We start from the raw sequence: 8,076 nt of genomic DNA, 5'->3' as shown, positions 1-8,076 counted from the left end.
GTATTCCAGCTTCGGAAGTATGAGTGTACGGTGAAGCAACAGCAACGTGTCCCTGTCCGCACCCCAAGAGGTATGACTTAAAACCCGAAGAAGGGATAGTGCCTGCCGACAAGACGCCTTAAGAGAGCGAAAATGGGGAACCCAGGTGAGACGGTTGTCAAATAAAAGGCCAAGATATCGAGTCGCCTCCACGCATGAGAGGCGTCTATTGGCGAGGTATAAATCCGGGTCTGGATGGACACCACGGTTGCGACAAAATGCATGGCTACGGTCTTCGAGGTGGAGAATCGAAAACCGTTCATGTTGGCCCAACTGGACACCCTATTGATCGCCAGTTGGAGCTTGCGCTCAATCAGTGACATCCTAGAAGCAGCAAAAGAGATGCACAAGTCGTCCACATATAAAGAACTGTGAACGCCATCCGGTAGAGTATCTATAACACCATTTATTGCAACTGCGAATAGCGTAACACTAAGAATACTTCCTGTGGGACACCGTCATTTAAAGCTGTAGCATCGGAGAGAACACTCCCAACTCGAACCCGTAAAAAACGTCTGGATAAAAACTGCTGGATAAAAATAGGAAGGTGGCCACGAAGGCCAAAATTAAACAAAGACTGTAAAATGCCATGACACCAAGCCGTGTCGTAGGCCTTCTCCAGGTCAAAAAAGACTGTTACTTGATGGTGGTGATTAGCGAAGGCCTCACAAATGGAAGACTCTAGGGATAAAAGAGCATCAGTAGTAGACCTCATCTTTCGGAAGCCGTACTGTACCGGTGACAAGTACTTCCCCCTCTCCAAATACCACATGAGTCTTATATTTACCATCTTTTCTAACACTTTGCAAATACAGGACGTTAAAGATATAGGACGGTAGTTCGTAGCCTGGAGATTATCTTTCCCAGGCTTCGGAAATGGGAGAACCACTGCCACAGCCCAAGAAGATGGAAAGTCACCGGTATGCCAAATCATATTATAAAGATTTAAAAGAAAGTTAAAAGCAGTGTCAGACATGTGGCGCAAGAAGGCATAAGGTATATCATCTGGCCCAGGAGAAGAGTCGTGACACTGGGACAAAGCAGTCCGCAACTCGGAAGCAGAGAAAGGGACATTATAAGACTCCTCCAGCGGAAGAAAAGTTTATGCCGAGAGATTCCATTCTCTGGCGGTGACGTGCGCCCGGAGCTGCAGGATGCCTCTGGGAAACACTGGCAAAGTGCTCCGCGAAGAGGTCAGCGACATTCCTAGGGTCTGCCACCGTTCGCCCAGCAGACAACAAAATTGGTGGGGAAGGAGCAGAATACTTCCCAGCAATTCGGCGGACTTTGTTGAAGACATCCGTAAGAGGGTGCGGACGTTTATGGAAGAGACATAGGCTTTCCACGAGGCTCTTTGTGCCTCTTTCAAAATGCGGCGGGCCCGAGCTCGGCATCGCCGAAAAGCTTCCAGGCACTGCGGGTCCCCACGATGTCGCCGGAGACGAGAGAAAGCTGCCCGTTTCTCTTTACCGCTGCAGTGCATGCTGCGTTCCACCAAGGAACGGGACGCTTAGTAAAGCGACCTGACGTCCTAGGGATTGTCTGAAGGGCTAAAGAAATAAAAAATCAGTAAAATAATCAACAGCCTCAGCACAAGTAGAAAAGTCAGCCAGCGGACGAATAAAAGAGCTAAGGTCTGTGAATCGACGCCAATCTGCCTTGTCTAAAACCCAGCGTGGTGGCCGGGACTGTGGCTCAGATTTCACAGATTGCAATAAAATCGGAAAGTGGTCACTACCGTGTAAATCCGGTAGGACTCGCCAATTAAAATCAAGGAAAGAATTAGATGTACAAAGAGAAAGATCGATAGCTGTAAAAGTCCCAGTAGGAGTGTGGAAATGTGTAACATCCCCAGAATTTAAAATCTCCAATCCCTCATCCTCAATAAAAGAACCGATTAAAACCCCACGAGGATTACTAGCACCTTCATCCCACAATGGGTGACGGCCGTTAAAATCTCCCAACAAAGAAAAGGCGGAGTCAGCTGACGCACCAGGCCGTCAAGCTCACCCCTGGAGACAGGAAGCCGAGGAGGAGATATAAACTGCAGATGGTGTACAGTCGTCCCATAAAGACCTTAACAGCAACCACCTGAAGGGAGAGTTAAGTTGTACCGGGATAACAGGTATATCCTGACGGACTAGAATAGCTGTGCCACCGTGGTGGCCCTGGTCAGGAAAGGAGTGTTAAAAAGGCACGATAGCCAGGAGGACTAGAATAAGTACTATCACCTATCATAGTCTCTTGTAGAGCTACACAGGCTGGAGAGAACTCCGACAGCAAAGCTCGGAGTTCCCCCCACGAGGCGCGAAGGCCTCTACAGTTCCATTGTAGAAGCTTGAAGACGACTATTTGGGTGCAGTGGACGAGCGAGCCTTTTGAGGCTGCCCGTGACTGACCTGACTAGAAATAATCAAACGACGAGAAGACACCGGGAATTGAGGTGTGCCGGGTCGTTGGACCTCAGCCTTTCGGCTTATCGGTGGGTGATGCGAACTATCATCACTTTTACTGGTCCTCGGAGGACGAGGATCAGGCAGGACTGCACTTTCCGATACAGTTGGTCCACGAGGGACGGCTATGACAATATCATCGGACGTCTCCATGCTCAGACCGTCCTCATCATAAGAAGCCCGATCTGAGACGGAGGGCGTCACAGAAGGCTGGACAGAAACTACTGGAGCTACCCTAGCAGAGCGGTCCCTGGAGGACTCACGATTATAAGCACCGGGAGAAAACTTAGACTGCTTATGCTGAGCTAAATCTAACGACTCCGCAGAGCCGCGGTGCCGCTTAGTTAGACCCTTGAAAGGCTTAGGAGATACAGGTGGCAAATGGACATCTACTACATGGGTGACTTTGTTCAAGTCCGTATTTTCTCGTCACTTCTAAGAGATGACTCAACCGAGTCATCAGCCAAAATGGCAAACCTGTTAGCCAGATAAACAGTACCACCCGCCCCAACAGAGCGAGAGGTAGCAGGAGGAGTTGTCTTCGGACCGGCAGACTCAGCCGAAGAGCGAGCGGCCAATGAAGCATAGGATGTCGCACCAGTACCATCCTTCTGGCGGTACAGGAGTTCACGGCGGGCGCTACCGAGGCTGATAAACTGACTATTGGCAAGCTGTAGAATGTCCTGCTCCAGGCGATACCTGGGGCATTGCCTGGAACGTACCTGGTGAGCATCACGACAATGAAAACAATAAGCTGCACCATTGCAATGCTCCTCTGAATGCGAGTCGAGTGCAGAGCAATTACCACATCGGGAAGCTTCCTTACACGAGCTTTTCCCGTGACCGTACCCATAGCATGAGAAGCACTGAAGAGGGCGAGAAACAAAGCGCCTCACCCTAAGGTTGATAGGACCGATATTAACACGGTCAGGAAGGGTGGACCCAAAAAAAGTGAGAAGGACCATGTTGGAGGAGTTCCTCATCTTAGTCACCTTTTGTACTGAGCTAGGGCACATTGCTAGTATTTCCTCTTCTGGGAATTCATAGAGGTCTTGGCTATAAACACAACCTTTGCTATAGTTAAAGGTGGGATGAGCCTTAACAGTCTCAAACATGCTGTCAGAAGGGCATGGGAGATGTTGCAACATCCTAGCTTGCGTAAGATCTTTTGCTCGCACAAGCACCCCCTTCCCATACTTTTTCAGATTCCCCTCAGGAATCGTGCCGATTTCTTTGGACAGGTACCGGGAGGCATGGATGAAATTCCACGCCCATTTCTATAGTACGCCACAAACCAACGTGGAGGTGGGATCTGGCGGACTGCTGGAACTGAATTCTCTAAATAGTTTTCAAAAACATTTGGGATGTAATCCATGTCACTGTCTGAAATATTACGTGACTGGAGAAATTCAGTTTTAAAGCCATGGCCGGCGAGGGCAGAGATGCTACATGTTCATAAGCTAAACGAGCTTCATCACATGACATAAACGTTACATAGCAGCGGTTAGAAGGAAAGTCCTTATCATAAACCAGTCGAATGCGAACAACCGTACCATACGCCTTGAGAAGTGAGTGCAAGGCATGATAGGAAAATGATGGATTAACATTTACCATTACAAGAGAGTCATATGCAGCAGAAATGCATCCCTCAAAAGAACTTCCAGAACAGGAGACTGCTGTGGGAGGCCCTTGTGGAGGGGAATCCTCCTCCTTACTCAGACCTGAAGATGACGTCTCGTGGGCCAGGTCAGCCACCTCACGAGAACCTGAATGTTTTTTGTGTTTTCCCATAAAAAAAAAAACAGCTACACAAAAATTGGCTCCAGGGCAAGGGAAACCACCTACTGGGACTACAATGGGAGGAAGCGCTGGCTGCCGTGGACGGGTACCTCGTCCCCATGCGGACCAGTCGTTTTAAAAAAGGCCCCACATGATACGAATGTTTGTCCACGACAGAGCTGAGACCCCCCTCCCAAAGCATCCCAGCCTGGACACCCAACCATCCAGCACAGGACAGCCCCTATTGGGCGATCCCTCCAGCGGGTGGCTCCGCTGGTCCACTGGCAGCCTACGTAGGAACCATTTAGTCTGGCCCCTCACTGGCGACCGTACTAGCATGGGTAGCCCTCTCCCCCTCGAAAGGGCAGAGCAGGGGCCTAAGCCCCCTCTAGCCTAGCTCGCCAGGTCACAGGGCACGCAAGCCCCCACCACGACAAGGCGGTTCCCATCTGGGGACTAAGTAGCATATTTGAAGCCTCACCATTAGAAGCAGCGGAGAAGAGCACTGATAGGGAGCTGGGCAGATGAGCATGAGGAACAAGGAATGATAGGGATAGGAAGAGTGAGGAAGGCAGGACCACAGGATGGAGTGATGTAGGGGAAAGTGGTGAATCTTACAGAGCGTTATGTGGAAACATAAGTAAGGGGCTTCTATTGAGAAACACTGCAATTTCAAAGACCACAGAGATGCTTAGCTAAGTTCGCAAGGCTGTTTTTCCCGTTGATACTTTAGGAATTTTGATAATCTGTCACTACAGCAGCAAAAGCGTCCTAAAAAAACCCTGGATCACTTCACTAGAGTCTTGAATGTAGTGGAGGTGGCACTGAGTTTCATCGCAAGACTGCCGGGTGTAGGTGTGACGATTTCTTGCAGCTTCCATTGTTTTCTTAGGGGTAGATTTTCTAACGTTATAGACGACGCACAAACATGATGCATAGTGTGTACGGGGCTAATGTCTCTCCCCTCTCCCCGTCACCCTTCTCCCTCTTCTTCCTCCTCCTCCTCGTCTTCCTCGTCCTCCTCCTCTCTAGCCTTTACTTTCCTTCGTCCGTTTCATCTTCTTTCCAACTTTGCTTCTTTCCCTTCCCTCCTTGTACGGCTTCTTCTTCTCCTCCTCCTTCCTTGTTGTTGTTGTTGTTGTTGTTGTTGTTGTTTCTCTTACTCTGGCTCCCGCTCTTTCTCTTTCTCTTTTCTTCCTTTTCTTTTTCTTCTTTTCTTCTCAGTCTGTTGTCTATTTAAATTTTCCTTTGTCCTCCCTCTCTTACTCTTTTTCCTATTCTTGTCGCCTTCCTCCTCTTCTTCCGTTCTCTTCTGAACCAAATCCTTCATCTTTTCTCCTCTCTGCTCTGATTTTTTTTTTCTTTAATTTGCTCCTTATTTCTTTTTTTCTTCTAATTTTTTTCTCTTTGCCTTCAACGCTCTCTCTCTCTCTCTCTCTCTCTCTCTCTCTCTCTCTCTCTCTCTCTCTCTCTCTCTCTCTCTCTCTCTCTCTCTCTCTCTCTCTCTCTCTCTCTCACTCTCTCTGGTACAGAAAAAAAAAATTAACTTAACGAATCAACATACCTGAGAGAGAGAGAGAGAGAGAGAGAGAGAGAGAGAGAGAGAGAGAGAGAGCGCTGCAGGCACAAATACTTCTCATAATGGCACACAAAGGGTCTGCTTCTCTCGATATGACTCATTATGTTTTTCCACGTTTAAGGTTCAGATCCTTCACATTTTTACATCCTAGTATCAAATCCCCTTTACCTTTTACACTTTTAGGTTGAATTCTTCATAACCTCCTAACTATTTTCAAATCGTGCACACTTCCACTCTTCAGTATGGAGTTTGCTGCACTTTCCACATTTCAGGATTAATGAATGATGTATCTCTTTTTATTCTCTATCAATACCACTGAGAAAATGTTTTAATTGAGGTAGAGAAAGAAAAAAAGAACGAGGTTAATTTGATGTTGCCAAGCTCTATTATTGCGTATTTAAGAGACTGCTAGGAAAATAAGTGTACTCAAAGTCTCAAAGTTGTTGATGTTGGAGTGGCACCGACAGCCGTAATGGTGGCTGCAAGACACAGAAAACGCTTTACAGTGCTTTCTGACCACGGAAAGGTGTCACATAGGAATGGATGAATTAAGAATGAAAAGGGGGCGGGATTAATGTAACATTTATCAGTGCAAGAGTATTGCAAACAAAAGAAATGTGGTAGAGGCCAAATAGGAACGGAAGGAAAAACAAGACTGGCCTTAGAAACAGGAAAGGAATAGGAAAAGAATTTTCAGCTTCATATGTTTTACATTTCCAGAGCAACTGCCGCTGTTTTTTTTTTTTTACTTTTTCAATACACATGCAAATTAGAAAGTGATATCTTTAACTTAATTAATATGCTACTTGGCCTGTTATCCTTGGGTAAACGTTTACTTTTGAAGTTATTGCAAACATGTCCATTAATTTATTGCTCTTCTTTACTTTTTCAATATATTATATGCTGATTTGAATGTGAAATCTACATGTTAACTTTATAGGAGGCAAATATTTTCCTCTTTCCACTCCTAATTCACGAGGGACGTTCCACGAGGGGCAGTCGCCTAGATGAAAGATAAGTCTCTTTTAAACAACAGTATTGGGACCAGATCTCGTTTTTTTATTTATTTTTATTTTTAGATATGACACATTTACACAGATTTCATCTATATTCTACGAACACACACCAAACAGATTCAAGTGTACTATCATAAGCTTCCTCTTTGATAAGACCAGACAAACATGGTTAGGCATGATCACAGGAAGTGAATAAAAATTTCATACGGGGTTGCCACATGTAGGCCATCAAGTTTCATACGGGGCTGCTACGTGTGGGCCTGGTGGCATCCTGCAGCTTCTCTAATTTCTTGCGTTCCTGTGTTCTTAAAATAAAAAAAAAATGAAAGCAGTTTTGTGTATTGAAATTAGAGGCAAGCGTTCCTTTACGTACTTTAATTCGAATCCAGCAATTTTGAGAGAGAGAGAGAGAGAGAGAGAGAGAGAGAGAGAGAGAGAGAGAGAGAGAGAGAGAGAGAGAGGTGAAATGTCTCTCTTGATTCACCACCACGTCATTCATTACCGTAATTCAAGAGTGATCAGTCTCCTGGGGTGTTTTGTCACATACTTTTTCATTGTAATCATTTGTTACTTTTGTTACATAGAACTTTCATCTCGTTGCCTGGAGCCACCCACCCCTTTCACTCGCTGCCTGTGTGTGGGCGGAGAGGAGCCTTTCCCTTTACTATTGTGTGCCTTTCACTTCAGTATTGCCATCGTGTGTCTTTCATTGTAGTCTGCTTGATGACATGCAGGCAGCCTCTTTGGGAGTAATTTTGGTTGGTGAGAGCAAAGCTTTTCAGAATACGGGCCAAGAGTGTGACGCCATTGATGCGACACTTCCGTCCGCCAGAGGCATGAAGAGAAAGGGTGTCTTTAAAGGCGGGAGTCCCATGAGGGTGATATACGTATATAAACCGTCTCATTCCCCCGTCCCTCCTGTAATCATGATCTAGTAAAGTCACTCACTCACTCTCTCTCACGAGAGAGAGAGAGAGAGAGAGAGAGAGAGAGAGAGAGAGAGAGAGAGAGAGAGAGAGAGAGAGAGAGAGAGAGAGAGAGAGAGAGAGATTTGATTTGATAAGTTTATTGTTGAAAAAAAGTACAACAAAGGAGATGGGAGGAGCCTGCCACCCATCCCCAAAACAAATGTTCAGAGAAAACTAATGTATTGCAGTACAAAAATAAATAACCTTAAGTATATTTACATTATTTACAAAGGTGGAGCAAA

Source organism: Portunus trituberculatus, chromosome 39 (assembly GCF_017591435.1).
Source record: "Portunus trituberculatus isolate SZX2019 chromosome 39, ASM1759143v1, whole genome shotgun sequence".
Classification (NCBI taxonomy): Eukaryota; Metazoa; Arthropoda; class Malacostraca; order Decapoda; family Portunidae; genus Portunus; species Portunus trituberculatus.
Note: the sequence above shows the minus strand (reverse complement) of the source record.